General features: G+C 39.4%; 1 protein-coding gene and 1 long non-coding RNA gene across 14 annotated transcripts in view; both read left to right on the top strand.

The window, feature by feature from the left end:
- Window positions 1-14,003, top strand: part of BMPR1B (bone morphogenetic protein receptor type 1B) — a 500,524-nt gene that overhangs the window by 43,092 nt on the left and 443,429 nt on the right. The gene's annotated exons all lie outside the window — the stretch shown is intronic.
- LOC146401051 (uncharacterized) overlaps window positions 11,718-14,003 on the top strand; it is a 120,986-nt gene continuing 118,700 nt past the window's right edge. The window contains exon 1 of the long non-coding RNA XR_014813383.1: window positions 11,718-12,214. This is a non-coding gene — a long non-coding RNA (uncharacterized LOC146401051). The remainder of the gene's footprint in view (window positions 12,215-14,003) is intronic.

The raw sequence follows: 14,003 nt of genomic DNA, 5'->3' as shown, positions 1-14,003 counted from the left end.
ATTGGATACTAACCTGTTATTAGATAGGATTTGCAAGTACTTTCTCCCATTCCATAGGTGTCCTTTTCATTTGGTTGACAGTTTGCTTTGCTATATAGAAGTTTTTAGTTTGACATAGTTCCATTTGTTGTTGCTTTTGTTTTTGGTGTCAAATCTAAAAAATCATTGCCAAGACTGATGTCAAGGAGCTTTCCTCCTATGTTTTCTTCTAGGCTTTTTATGGTTCAAAGTTTTATGTTCAAACCTTTTTTTTGTCTTTTTTTAGGGCTGCATCTGCGGCATGTGCAAGTTCCCAGGCTAGGGGTCGAATCAGAGCTTGTTGCTGCTGGCCTACACCACAGCCACAGCAACATGGGATCCACGCCACATCTGTGACCTACACCACAGCTCACAACAACGCTGGATCCGCAGGGATGGAATCTGCATCCTCGTGGATACGAGTTGGGTTCATTAACCACTGAACCACGATGGAAACTCCCTTATGTTCAAATCTTTAACCCATTTTGAGTTGACCTTTGTGTGTAGTGTCAGGGAGCCAGTTTCACGCTTTTGCAGGTGGCTGTCTGTTTTTCCTAACAGCTCTTACTGAAGCCAGAGGCCAAAGGCTTAATTTTCATGGCTCACAAACATGGCCAGCAAATTAGTTTTGGGTTTTGGCAGTAAGGCGCAGTTTGTCCCCAGCGTGGGCCACTCCACAGGCTGCTTGAGTGTTCTTACAACATGGCAGTTGACTTTCTGCCCCAAAGCAGTTGATCTGATAGAAAACCAGACAGAAGCTCTTCTTATGATTTCACCTTAGAATTCACACAGCAGCCCTTCTGCCATGTTGGGTCTGTTAGAAGTGAGTCCTCACTAACCCAGTCCTCATCCAAGAGGAAAGGCATTAGGCTCCATTTTTGGAAAGGAGGAGTGTTTAAAAAAAAAAAAAGTTCTATAAACATATTTTAAAAACCGCCACAACAACTACCCTTAAAGCAAATTCCTAAAAAGGGGACCTGAGGGTCAAAGGATATGGGACATGTTAAGGCTTAGCTTAGACAAATTGCTAAATTGCCTTTAGACACTTTGTATTCATTTTACTCCTATCTGTGAGTTTCTATTTTCCTGAAGCCAGGGAAACACTGAGCATTTTCTTTAAAGCAGGGCGTCTACTTGTCCAAAGAGAGCCTTTGTAATAATCAGAAAAAGGTGCCCCTCTTTGGGCAGACACAGGGCCCCACCAAGGTATAGTGCTTGGTAAGAGGAAGGCCCACTGTCTATCAGCCCCCCGACCTTCTGGGTTGGGCGCCCTCGTATAGGCCATAGCTTGCACCGTCATACTCAGTGGCCCTGTGGGGTTTTTTTTCCCCCCAACCTACAAATTTGTCCTTCTCTACTCGTTAAAGCAGTTTTGATCTTCTCATTCTAATCCTCAAGAAATTACATAACTTGCAGTTTACATTTATTATTATATATACCTGAGAATAATAAAAACAGACTTCCTTAACAAACTATTTCATACAAATTTTATTATTTTAGGCTGGGTTTCTTATCCCTCTTTGCCTCTAGCTATCCTCCAAAATAAGGATGGGATTTTTCTCTATGACAAAATTGTTTGTAGATGTGATTTCAGTTTGTAATGATATGGGAAGACTTATAGAGTGTTAGCCGGCAAAGTTAAGTATGTACTTACAAGCATCAATTGCCCTTGACCATATTCACAGCTTCTGCCTTTTTTTTTTTTTTTTTTTTTTTTTTTTTAATGCTTTGATTTCCTGTAAGGGGAGACGTGATAAACCACAAAATTGGCCATGAATCTTACACCTACTATGACTAGCCATTTGGATCCTGGCACTTACCCTTCATAAGAATATGCAAGAATATGTATGCCAGTTTACTTAAGGATACAGCAGCATGGGAGTTCCTGTCATGGCTCAGTGGAAACAAATCTGACCAGTATCCATGAGGATGTGAGTTCAATCCCTGGCCTTGCTCAGTGGGTGAAGGATCCAGCATTGCCTTGAGCTGTAGTGTAGGTCGCAGTTGTGACTTGGATCTCACATTGCTGTGGCTGAGGTTTAGGCTGGCAGCTGTAACTCTGATTCGACCCCTAGCCTGGGAACTTCCATACACCGTGGATGGGGCCCTAAAAAAAAAAAAAAAAAATACAGCAGCATGTTCACATGTGTTCTGTTAGAAGTAAACATTTAAATTACAGTTTTAATGCTGCTGAAACCAGGTTATATTTACCATCCATTGTACTGTAACCCTCTCCTTTCTTGGACAGCATCAGGCATCAGTTTCTGTTTTTTGTTTTTTTTTTTTTACTGTTCAGTTATCAAACACATCCCATGTCCTTTTAAGATGGAAAATTTTCACCATTAACTGGTAAAAGAAAGATTTTAGAATCTGAGGAACCTCGACTAACATAAATGTGGAAGATACTGTTAGATAATTTGACTATTTTAACCGATCCGACTGCAGTGGGTTTTTTTTTTTTAATATTAAATGACCACTCCATTTAATCATAGGTGGTATAACAGTTTATGTGGTTAGCAGAGTTGAAGCCAGAAACAAAGCTGCTGTTTTTCACCTTAAATATTTGGGTGTGATATTATCATATTCAGTTCCCTCATTAAATCTGTGCTTGGTGGTAGGTGTTAAGAAGTGACAAGAGCTTGGATTTATGTCTACAAGTCTCAGGGGAAGCACAACTGAAGTATTACTTAAAATTTAATTGCGTTCCCATCAAAAAATCTGAAACTGAGAGATCACTTGCCAGGTGTCAAATAAGCATTGATTTTTTTTTAAAGTGACAGTCTCTAATACTTATCCACATATATTTTTTATATCCCACAAATGAAAATGAGCCCTACTATCTAAAAAGCAAACAACCTCACTCATAAAAAAAATATGAATGGTTACTTCTAAACAGATACTTGAGTTCAGTAATTAATGGCCACGAAGATGAGCAAATTCTAGTATGACTAAAACAGAAAGCCTATCAGTGGCTTAGAATCCACTCTGAAATAGTCCTATTTGATCATTAGATTAAACAAAACTCTTTGAAGTCTATGGAAATCTCGATTCTCAGTGTCATAGTGTAAGAAATAGTTTTGCCTCTGCAATGTCACTGCCCTTTCTTAGCTGTCAACCTAGTCTTGCCATCAGCAGAGAGGATGGTGTGAGAAAAAGCTTTAAGCGGGCCATGGGCTTTGCTTACATCAATTTCTGTTAAAGTGCTTTCTCATTTATCACCTCTGAAAGAACATTGAACAAAGGCTCTCTGATGTAACTTTTGTCAGCATACCAGGTGAATGCTGCTTAAACATGGGCTTCATCTAGAGACTGAGTCTTGGGGAGAGAGGGGGCAGTCTTCACACTTGAATCTCTAGGAGGAAATGTATTTATTTTGTTAAGTAGTGAGCTGCTTTTTCTAAACCAAAAATCTGTCACTTGGAGCTTAACAGTTTCATGTCCAGGATGAGAATGCCAGGGTGAAGCATGATTCAGGGGATTACGATACTTAAAGGGTTAAAAAAAAAAAATGCATGGGCGGATCACTGGAAATACCTTTCCAATGCAACAGTATAAAAGGTTTTATGTGTACTGTGAACCTGGAATATTTGGATCTTGTAGGGGAAAGTTGACTTGCCTGGCAGAGTTTCGTGATTTTTTTTTTCTTGTTTTTACGTTGTACTGGTTTGCAGCACTGAAATTGGACTTCAAAATAAAATAGAGATTTTTACATAGGTGGAACGTAAATTGCTTCTGATGAATTTTCAGAGGTTATATTCGTGTAAGTGATGAAAGTCCAAGGACAGAACAGGGATAATTAAGGGGAGATGACACCTGTATTAAGTGACCTCAGTACCTACAGTAAAGTTGTTTTGAGCGTCAAATCTATCTGAATTTGCCCCTCCCTTCTCAGCATCACCTTTTTTGGCAGGGATATTCTGCGGCTGGACCAAACTAGAGGTGGGCAATAAACTGCAACACAAGAGCAAAGATGGCGCCTCTGCCAAACCTGGCCACACCACCAATGTTTATTGGAACTTTGTCTTTTTAATACCACTTGGAATTTGGAGAGAAAAAGAGAAAATCTTTTCTGTTTTATCACTTATGCTGCATGCAGTCAGGAAAAAAAAAGAGCACCCATGGAAATTTTGGTATTGCTGCTTAAATGAAAACACGAATAGAACAAGAAAAGCCTGAATACGTGTGTGCACTTAATTCAGGCACTCAGACGTGGCTGCTACTCGGAATGAGAGAAGCCGAGAATGGAGTGCTGCGTGGAGGGAAATCTGTGATTGCAGACAAAACTTACAGGGTGAATTGCATGGTTCTTGAGAAGGCTCTCTGAGAAATTCAAGGCACAGTACTCTGGCACATGAGGTGCTCAATAAATTTCTTTAATAAATTACTATCCCCAACCCTCTAGGCCCCTGACGGTTAAACTAGCAGCAATAACTCCTTGGGTATGCTGGTTATAGGACCTTCAACTCCCTGAATGTTTCCTGCAGTGATTTCTAGGAGTTTGAAGGGAATGCCTTCTTGAGCTGAAAAGCATGGTCCCTACTCCAGCCCCCTACTCGATTTCTGCTGATTAGAAACTGCTGGAGAGGCTCAGCATGGCAGCGCTAACATCGTTGCTAAGCAGCAGCCTTCTGATATTCTGCACCAGCCACTGGTAGGTCTATGTAGGACAACAAAAGCTATGTCCTGCACAACTTCAGGAAGCCCCATTTTCCTATCCCCGATGTGAAGGGCACTGCCTACAATTGTGCTAAAATGCTTTGTTTTCTTTCCTACAAGGCTTGGTTTGCTTTACCGATGGATGGATGGATATATATGTGTGTGTGTGTGTGTGTGTATATGTATATAAATGGTGCTCTATTCCCCAGAGTTCATGATGTCTCAAGGGCATGTGTGTTAGTGCAGAAATGGGAGCGTGTTCTTTTCCTGTTGTGCTATGGCACACTCTGGACTCCTGAGCACTGAAGCAGCATTGCTTGTGTCCTGTCCCTCTGTAAACAACTTGAGCTTCTGCATACAGCCTCATTTTACACACGCCTTGGGTAAGTGTGGTAGGACCAGGAATACAGAAGGATGCATTGCTGACCCCTTTCTCCTGGTCCTGCATCTCTGTGCCCATGAAAAACTTTCATTCAACTCATAGAGACCTGAAACATCTACTTTTTGAGATGCTGGTCATGTTTGATGTCCTGCTTGGAGCCAAGCATGGACCCTTGCTAGAACTTGAGCAAGTGAATAAATGTATTTGAGACTCGATTTTAAGATCCATGTATATGTCCCAGTTTATTTATTAAATGTGGTTTGTGACAGGCAAAAAAAAAAAAAAAAAAAAGCCTACAAGCCTGTATTAGTGGCCACAGTGGAATTTGAACCTGAGATCTCTCATCAATGTCTCTTAGAAAGATACATCTGTTATTCCTATGTTGTCTATTTATTTAGACCCTCTCTGTATGATTAAATAGAAAAAGCTTTGAGTTTGATATGGAATCCTCATAAAAGTTACTAATAAACAGGCCATTCAGTGGACAGTAGGAGGCAGCTCAACACATCCTCTGGATGAATTCTAATAATTTCAAGGTTCTGCTTGGTTTATTTTAAGTGATAGGTACCTAATGGTCCTCAGGGCATCTTTAACATAAGTAATTGACTTTGAATTTTAAAATTAAACCTTGGTTACCCTCAAGCCACAGGGGAAATTGTGGTTTTCTTTTCCAGGGTGAATTAAGAGTTCAAAGCACCCTGTTGTTGGAATTCCTTTGTGGTGCAGCAAATTAAGGATCCAGCGTTACCACCACTGTGACATGGGTTTGCTCCTTCCAGGAGCTTCCACATGCCACAGGCATGGCTTGCGGGGGTGGGGGAAGCATCTTGTTGTTTCCAGACCTTGACTGTCTGATGGGAAGTGTCAGAGCCTCCCTCCAGAATGCAGTGATCTTCATTCACACATCTATTCAGCCGCAGGTCCTGTGTCCAGGGTCTAGGGATGCAGGCTATGGAGGATTCAAGGGTGTTTTGCTCTCTTGCGTAGTTTATTTGTTAAGCATCTCCGTTCTAGCCAGTCTGTCCTACTTGTTTACTGTCTCACAGTAACCATGGGATACGCTAATTGGACTGACTGAAACCTTTGAAAGGAGTTTCTTACTGATAAACGTCGAAACTCCTCAACTCGCTAACATGATCCCAATCTACCTTCTGCACTTTTTTTTTTAAGCACAGCCAGCAGTAAGAGTAATAGAATCCATATACAGCATCCAGCACACTTCTGTGACAATGTGCCTGCCATTCCTTCTGTCTCAGATATTCTGCCCGTTTTTTTTTTTTTAATGGTCTCATTCATCTTTAATAATTTGGATCTTTAGAGCTGTTTATAGATGATCAGTTTCTCCTGCTTTCAGGCATTTGATAGGATTTCTCTTGCCCTGTCCTGTGTTAATTTAGCTGTGGTCATGTGACTTGCCTTTTCCAATATGTTGTGAGATGTGCTATGTATCAGGCAGAAATTTCCTGGAATTGAGAGGCATGAGAAGTTTTGCCCTTAAGAGAGCATAGGTTGAGATGAAGAATCTGTCATTGGATCCCCTAATGACTACGCTGAGCAGCAGCTCCCTGCTAACTTGACCTTGATGTATAATGTGAGTGAGATACAAGCGTTTATGTCTTTGTTAGATCAACAGAGTTTTTGGTGGTGTTCATTACCATGGCTTAATCTCACCTATCCTGGCTGACCTAACAGAATCCAATTCAAATCTTAGTGTATCTAAGAATCCTGCTGTCCCCTTTCCTGCAAAACACTTTGATCGCAACTCTCTCAGTGCTTTCATGATGCTTGGTACCTAACCTCATCCTTACACTTGCCACAGTACATGGTAGGTTTTGCTTACATGACTGTATGCTGTCATCCTTTGAACGCCCACATAAAAGACACTATCTTAGTTAACCATCAGTATCTTCCCCTGCCTTCTAACCTTTCTCATTTTCTGGCACAGTTCTTGACTCATGGTTGATATTGAATGACCATTTTAAAATAAATGAGAAAATGACAGCAGAAACCCCATTTTCCTCTTAGGATTAGAAGATGGTTGCTTTTTTCATTAGAAGAGAGTTCATTTTTGCTGTTTGTTTTTTGGTTTTTCTTTCTTTTTTTTTTTTTTTTTCTACCAATCCTTTGTTCATACAGGCGAACTAAGCTCATGAAGTTATCAGGCTAAGATTTTTTTGTTGTTTTGATTTAAAGTCAAGGATGTATTCAGTTTATTTAAATACTTATCTAAATAATTCCAAAGGAGGACACTCAATCATTTTATTGGTAATGTTTACAATCAGTACCAAACTCTGTATCTCATAGAAGCAAGGCATTCCTTAATTTACTCACATTAACTTAGTCATCAATAGTGTGTTTGCTTATGAATATTTCATTCATTCAGTAAATGCTTCCTGCCTGCCTGTGCTGTATCTAGCACTAGGTAGGCACTAGGGGTACAGTGATGGGATAACACACAGCCCCTAACACCAGGGAGCTTTTAGCAATGGGACAGAGACAGAAAAGGAAGTTATAATACAATGTAGTATGGGACACACCCGGGGCAGTATTTATGAACACAGAAGCATTAGTGCAGCCTGAAGTGTCTACAGCAGCAGCATCGCAAGGTCACATTCGCAGTCCTGCTCTTCCCCTCTGGTTGCAGGATGGTTGCGCAGTGCCGACAGAATGGAGCAGAGGTTAAAGCTGGGAAGTCCTAGTGATTTTGGGTTGAGATGGGAGTCAGGGAAGGGAGGAGTCAGAGGTGACACCCAGGTGCTCACTCGTGTCGTTGGGGATATGACATGGCTCCAGATGAAAACCACACAAGTAGAAACACCTAGAAAACAAAAACAAAAAGTTTTCAAATAAAAAAACAAAAAGTTTTCAAATAAAAAAACAAAAAGTTTTCAAATAAAAAAACAAAGTTTTCAAATAAAAAAACAAAGTTTTCAAATAACAGAAAACAAAAAGTTTTCAAATAACAGAAAACAAAAAGTTTTCAAATAACAGAAAACAAAAAGTTTTCAAATAACAGAAAACAAAAAGTTTTCAAATAACAGAAAACAAAAAGTTTTCAAATAACAGAAAATGTTAAGAAGTTAACAAAACAATTTGGGACAAGTGAGTTTGAGGTAGGGGTGAGCTGTCCAGGCCCCAGGTCTTACAGGAAGTTAATGATACAGGTCTGAGCTTGAGAGTGATCTATGCCAGAGATGAGGATTTGGACTCAGCAGCACTCATCTGCTTGCCTGAGGAGCTGGCTTGTAAAGAGTGGCAAAGGAAACCAGAGAATGTAGATGTGGCTCTCATCGGGAGAGAAGGGAGCTAATGCCTAAAGGGGGGGCAATTTTGTTTATCATGGTGATTGGTAGTGCTGTTATCATCTCGTGTCCTACAATGAAAGGACATTTCTATATAATAAAGAATTATTATATGTGACTTTTGAATGTCCTGCTGGAACACTGATGCAAGTAAAAACTTGTTCTGAATCTAGAACCTGGCACCATTTTATATGTAATTGAGTTTTTTTCGTGGTTTCAATATACATTGATTTGCACCCCTCCAAAATGTAACTATCGGATAAATAATTATACTTTCTCATATTTGAATTTTTACCAACAGTTGCTTACTATTTTAGAAAATCATGTTGAGGACATCTGACCCTGTGCAACTCAAATACTGTGACTGTCTATATTAGAATTGCCACAATTGGTAATGAAATATATGGGTCCAAGGATCTGATTGCTTAATTTTGGCTTTTAGTGCTGTTGAATCAAAGTATTTACATATTGGCATATGTACTAGTTTATTATAAATACTCAATTAGAATATTTTATTGCATTTAAAACATAGGTGTTGTAAAGCTGTGCTAGCAATTTAATTTCAGAATCCTAAGTGGAGTGACACATGATGTGTGTGATAAAGACTGGACATTGGGGCTGGGAGAGTTGATAAATTGTTTCCACAAACTTGAAAAGGCCTCCAACGCACGGTGCTTCTCTCTCAGTGGTGGCAGTTATAAGATGCAGTAATTTTTCCTTTATTTTTAAGAGGATTTCCTTGCATGCCATCAAAAAAAAAAAAGTCACTGGCTTTCTCACACCCTCTGAATACACGTATCTTGCAAGATAGAGACTTGTGTGCATTGTCTTTCAGGAAGGTCAGGAGCGCTAGCCTTTGAAAGAGAGCAGTGGGCGCACGTGGTTCAGCAGAATCTGAAATTTCAAAGGCCATGAACGCCCTCACTGCGGCATTCGCATCCCAATCTCATTCTTCCCAGTAGGGTACTATAACTGAGCTCACTTGTCAGATTTGAGAACGCAAGCTTCTGGGCTTCACTTTTTTTTTTTTTTAATATATATTTATGGTTGTACAACAATTATTACAACCCAATTTTATAGCATTTCCATCACAAACCCCCAGCCCATCCCCCCCACCCCCAACCTGTCTCCTCTGGAAACCATAAGTTTTTCCAAGTCTGAGTCAGTATCTATTCTGCAAAGAAGTTCATTGTATCCTTTTTTTTTTAAGAGTCCACATATAGGTGATAGCATATGACATTGGTATGTCACTGTCTAACCACTTAGCATGATTTCTAGGTCCATCTATGTTGCTAAAAATGCCGTTATTTCTTTCCTTTTAGTGGCTGAGTAATATTCCATTGTTGATATGTACCATATCTTTATCCACTCCTCTGTCAATGGACATTTAAGTTGTTTCCATGTCTTGGCTATTGTATAGAGTGCTGCCATGAACAATGGAGTACATGTATCTTTTCGAGTCATAGTTTTCTCTGGATAGATGCCCAGGTGTGGGTTCACTCCCTTTCAGATTAAGTTCAAAGCCTGGTCTTCAAGTTTTACTGCCCTCCAGCTGCAGGAGATGGACTGCTTCATACACTGCCAAGGAAGGTCTCCTCCTCAGGTGTTTTCGACTGATGATTAATTAGCACGGTCTTCATTGTCTTTCTCTAACACATCAGTAACACTTGCTGAAGTGCAAAGATAGTCAATACTTCACCCAAGATTTCAAAACCAGTAAGTGACAGAGTGGATCTGAATGTCCATCATCAACTTCATAGCCTTGACCTTTAGCTATTACCCTGTCCTCCCTTGATTTGCTTAAGGAAAATATTTTACTAAAAGAACACATGGGTGTTGGGTGCCTGTCACAAAATAGATATTAGGCACTCAATAGAGTTGATTTCCTTCCAGTTTCCTCTTGGATGGATTTCTGGAATTGTCTAGATCGATGTTCGGCTAGATTGATGTTCAGGCCCTGTTCTCACAGGCCTCACGGGATAGGCTATGGTCTCAAGTGTTCATGATAACACTGTGTTTTTGCTGTGCAGTGTGTTCTTACACTGCAGGTGTTACTGCAAAATAGATGAAAGAAAAAATGGCAGTGGATATTTTAAAAGATAGTTTGTAGAAATACTCTAACAAAATTGTGATGGTTCCACTACTATATACATTTATCAAAACTTACTGCATTATACACTTAAATGGGTAAATTTTATTATGTGTAAATTATTCTTCAATAAAACTGATTGAAAAATAGTTTTGACTCTTGGTGAAATGAAGACGCTCCCTTGAATACATTTAATCACTATGAGATACTGAGAAGAGTTTTGTATCGCTAGAAAGGGAATCTAGTACAATTAGGTCATCCGTTGAAGGAAGATTGAATTTCTGGTTCAAACAAGATAATGTAACAAACTTGGCTTAACATTTCTTTAATTGATTTACTGTTTCCTCTCTGCTGCTTCTATTATTCTGAGAATACTTGGAGTAAATTTTAATTTTAAACATGGCTTACTAAATTTGCTAGGAAATTGAACCTCAATGGCACTAACGTATTGGCCATATCCATAAAGCACAGTGGACAGGAAACAGTTATATTGTTTTACAGTCCTAAATTGTCATATACAGCAATTTCAACCAGCCACGTTAATGTGGACAGAAATTCTACAATAATATCAAGTCTGGAGTAAGAAGATGGCTTTCTGTTGCAATTTTTTTTTCTGTAAAGGTTGGAGGTAAAATGATTTCAGTAAGTATATTTCTGTGTTTATTGTCTTAAGGGGCCAAACCTTAAAAATTTACATTATGGCTACAAATGATAGCACTTAACAATACATCATCGGAAATACAAAAAGATATGTGGTAAAAATGGATATAAGAATAAATCTTGTTCTCATTGTGGCTCAATGGTTAAGAGCCCGACTGGTATCCATGAAGATGCAGGTTTGATTCCTGGCCTTGCTCAGTAGGTTATGGATCTGATGTTGCTGTGAGCTGTGGTATAGCTTTCAGGTGTGGCTTGGATCTGGCATTGTTGCTACAGCCTGCAGCTGCAGCTGCAGCTCTGATTTGACCCCTACCCTGGGAAATTGTATATTCCGCAGGTATGGCTGTTAAAAGAAAAAGAAAACAAAACAAAAAATCTTGACAGTTTTTATTTATAAGAGCAACTTAACTTGGTTTTCTATAGTATTAATGTCTTCTATTTTCTCTCATGATAAAAAGATCAAATGCTGTACTGGGTCTTCAAAAAATTGTGGAATTACAGATATAACTTTCTTAAAATTACTGAGGGCAAAATTATTATGCTGTACTGAATTCCTGGTTTGATGTCTCCCATATGTTTTTTTAATTGTTATTTCCCCAATACAAGTTTTTTTCCTACTGTATAGCATAGTGACCCAGTTACACATACATGTGCACATTCTATTTTCTCATATTATCATGCTCCTTTATAAGTGACTATACATAGTTCCCAGTGCTACACAGAAGGATCTCATTGCCAATCCACTCCAAAGGCAATAAATAGTCTGCATCTATTAACCCCAAGCTCCCAATCCATCCCACTCCCTTCCCCTCCCCCAAGGAAACCACAAGTCTATTCTCCATGTCCATGCTTTTCTTTGCTGTGGAAATGTTCATTTGTGCCATGTATTAGATTCCAGATATAAGTGATATCATATGGTATTTGTCTTTCTCTTTCTGACTTATTTCACTCGGGATGAGAGTCTCTAGTTCCATCCATGTTGCTGCAAATGGCATTGTTTTGTTCTTTTTCATGGCTGAGTAGTATTCCACTGTGTATATGTATCACATCTTCCTGATCCAGTCATTTATCAGTGGACATTTGGATTGATTCCATGTCTTGGCTATTGTGAATAGTGCTGCAATGAACATGAGGGTGCATGTGTCTTTTTTAAGGAAAGTTTTATCTGGATAGATGCCCAAGAGTGGAATTGCTTGGTCATATGTAGTTCTATGCATGGATTTCTAAGGTACCTCCACACTGTTCTCCATAGTGGTTGTACCAATTTACATTCCCACCAACAGGGCAGGAGGGTTCCCTTTTCTCCACACCCCCTCCAGCATTTGCACAGAATGGGAGAAAATAGCTTGAAATGATGCAACTAACAAGGGTCTAATCTCTAAAACATACAAACAACTTAAATAGCTCAACAGCAAAAAAGCCAACAACCCAATGGAAAAATGGACAAAGGACCTGAAGAAACATTTTTCCAAAGAAGATGTACAGATGGCCAAGAAGCACCTGAAAAAATGCTCAATATCACTGATTAATGAGAAATACAAATCAAAATTACCACGAGATGACCACCCCACACCAGTCAGAACGGCCATCATTAATAAGTCCACAAATAACAAATGCTTTTTTTTTTTTTTTTTTGTCCAAGGGTGAGGAAACAGTTACCTAGGTAAGTGGTACAGTATAGGGGATGGAAACCAGGAGTCAAACTTCTTAAACAGACTTTGAACTGGTCTTTGTTAGCAAGGCTCTCCTCCCTTCACCCTGATGCCCCAGATAATAGGACATATATGGTAAATTGTGATCATGCATATGGGTATATTTAATTTTTTTTTGTAAAAATAACACATTTATAATAATAACAAATACTATGCTAAAAGAACATGACAATTTTCAAGATTATTGGTATGGTTTGCGCTTTTGCATCTTTTTAAAGATATTGCCCATCCTGAAAATAATCTCCCTTTTATCTTTGTTTCACATTTAAATTTTAATCTATCTGGATGTCGGTGATTAAGCCAACTTACTTCTTGGCTTTGTCTCTCGCCTTCCCTCCATCCCTCTTTCTTGCTCTCAACCTTTTTCTCCCTGCCTTTTTTTTTCCCTCTCTCTCCTTGTCTCTTTCCTTTTTTTCTTCTCATATGTCCATCCAAGGTCTTGACAGCATTTACTATAAAGTTCGTCTGTCCCCACTGTTCTCAATGCAAGTTCTACTTAAAATCAAGTTTCGCACTTGTATAGGCATGTCGGTCTGGGCACATTTGTACCAAAACCAGACTGCATTAGTTCCTATAGCTCTATATTGCTATTAATTACCTACGCATGTTCTTGCTTCTTGGTAGTGATTTGGCCGTTTTCACCTTCCTATCGATGTAGAAATGGCATGTCAAGTTCATGTTCCTTCGTGATACTTTGAGTGTTGGTTAGATTTGCGTTTAATCTGTAGATGAGTTTGGGAAACATGAACTGGGAAGCAATCTCTGATCATTCTATTTTTTTCCATCTGCTTTAACATTATATCAGCAAACCCTATAGTGTTCTTTGTAAAGACCTCTTAAAGGACTTCCCATTGTGGGGCAGCGGAAATGAATCCGACTAGGAACCATGAGGTTGCGGGTTCAATCCCTGGCCTTGCTCAGTGGGTTAAGGATCTGGTGTTGCCATGAGCTGTGGTGTAGATCTCAGATGAGGCTCAGATCTGGTGTCACTGTGGCTGTGGTTTAGGCCAGCGGCTTCAGCTCTGATTAGACCCCTAGCCTGGGAACCTCCATGTGCCGCCGGTGCAGCCCTAAAAAGACAAACAAACAAAAAACCTCTTACCTTTTCCAAATGTAGAAAATTGTCTAATTTTTTTTCTTTTTACCACTGCACTTGCAGCATAAGGACCATGCTGCCTCTGTGA

Source organism: Sus scrofa, chromosome 8 (assembly GCF_054392235.1).
Source record: "Sus scrofa isolate SSC_HxYL_T2T_F1_AM1 chromosome 8, Sscrofa_HxYL_maternal_Yorkshire_Landrace_v2.0, whole genome shotgun sequence".
NCBI classification, from domain to species: domain Eukaryota; kingdom Metazoa; phylum Chordata; class Mammalia; order Artiodactyla; family Suidae; genus Sus; species Sus scrofa.
Note: the sequence above shows the minus strand (reverse complement) of the source record. Positions and strands in the feature narration are given on the sequence as shown.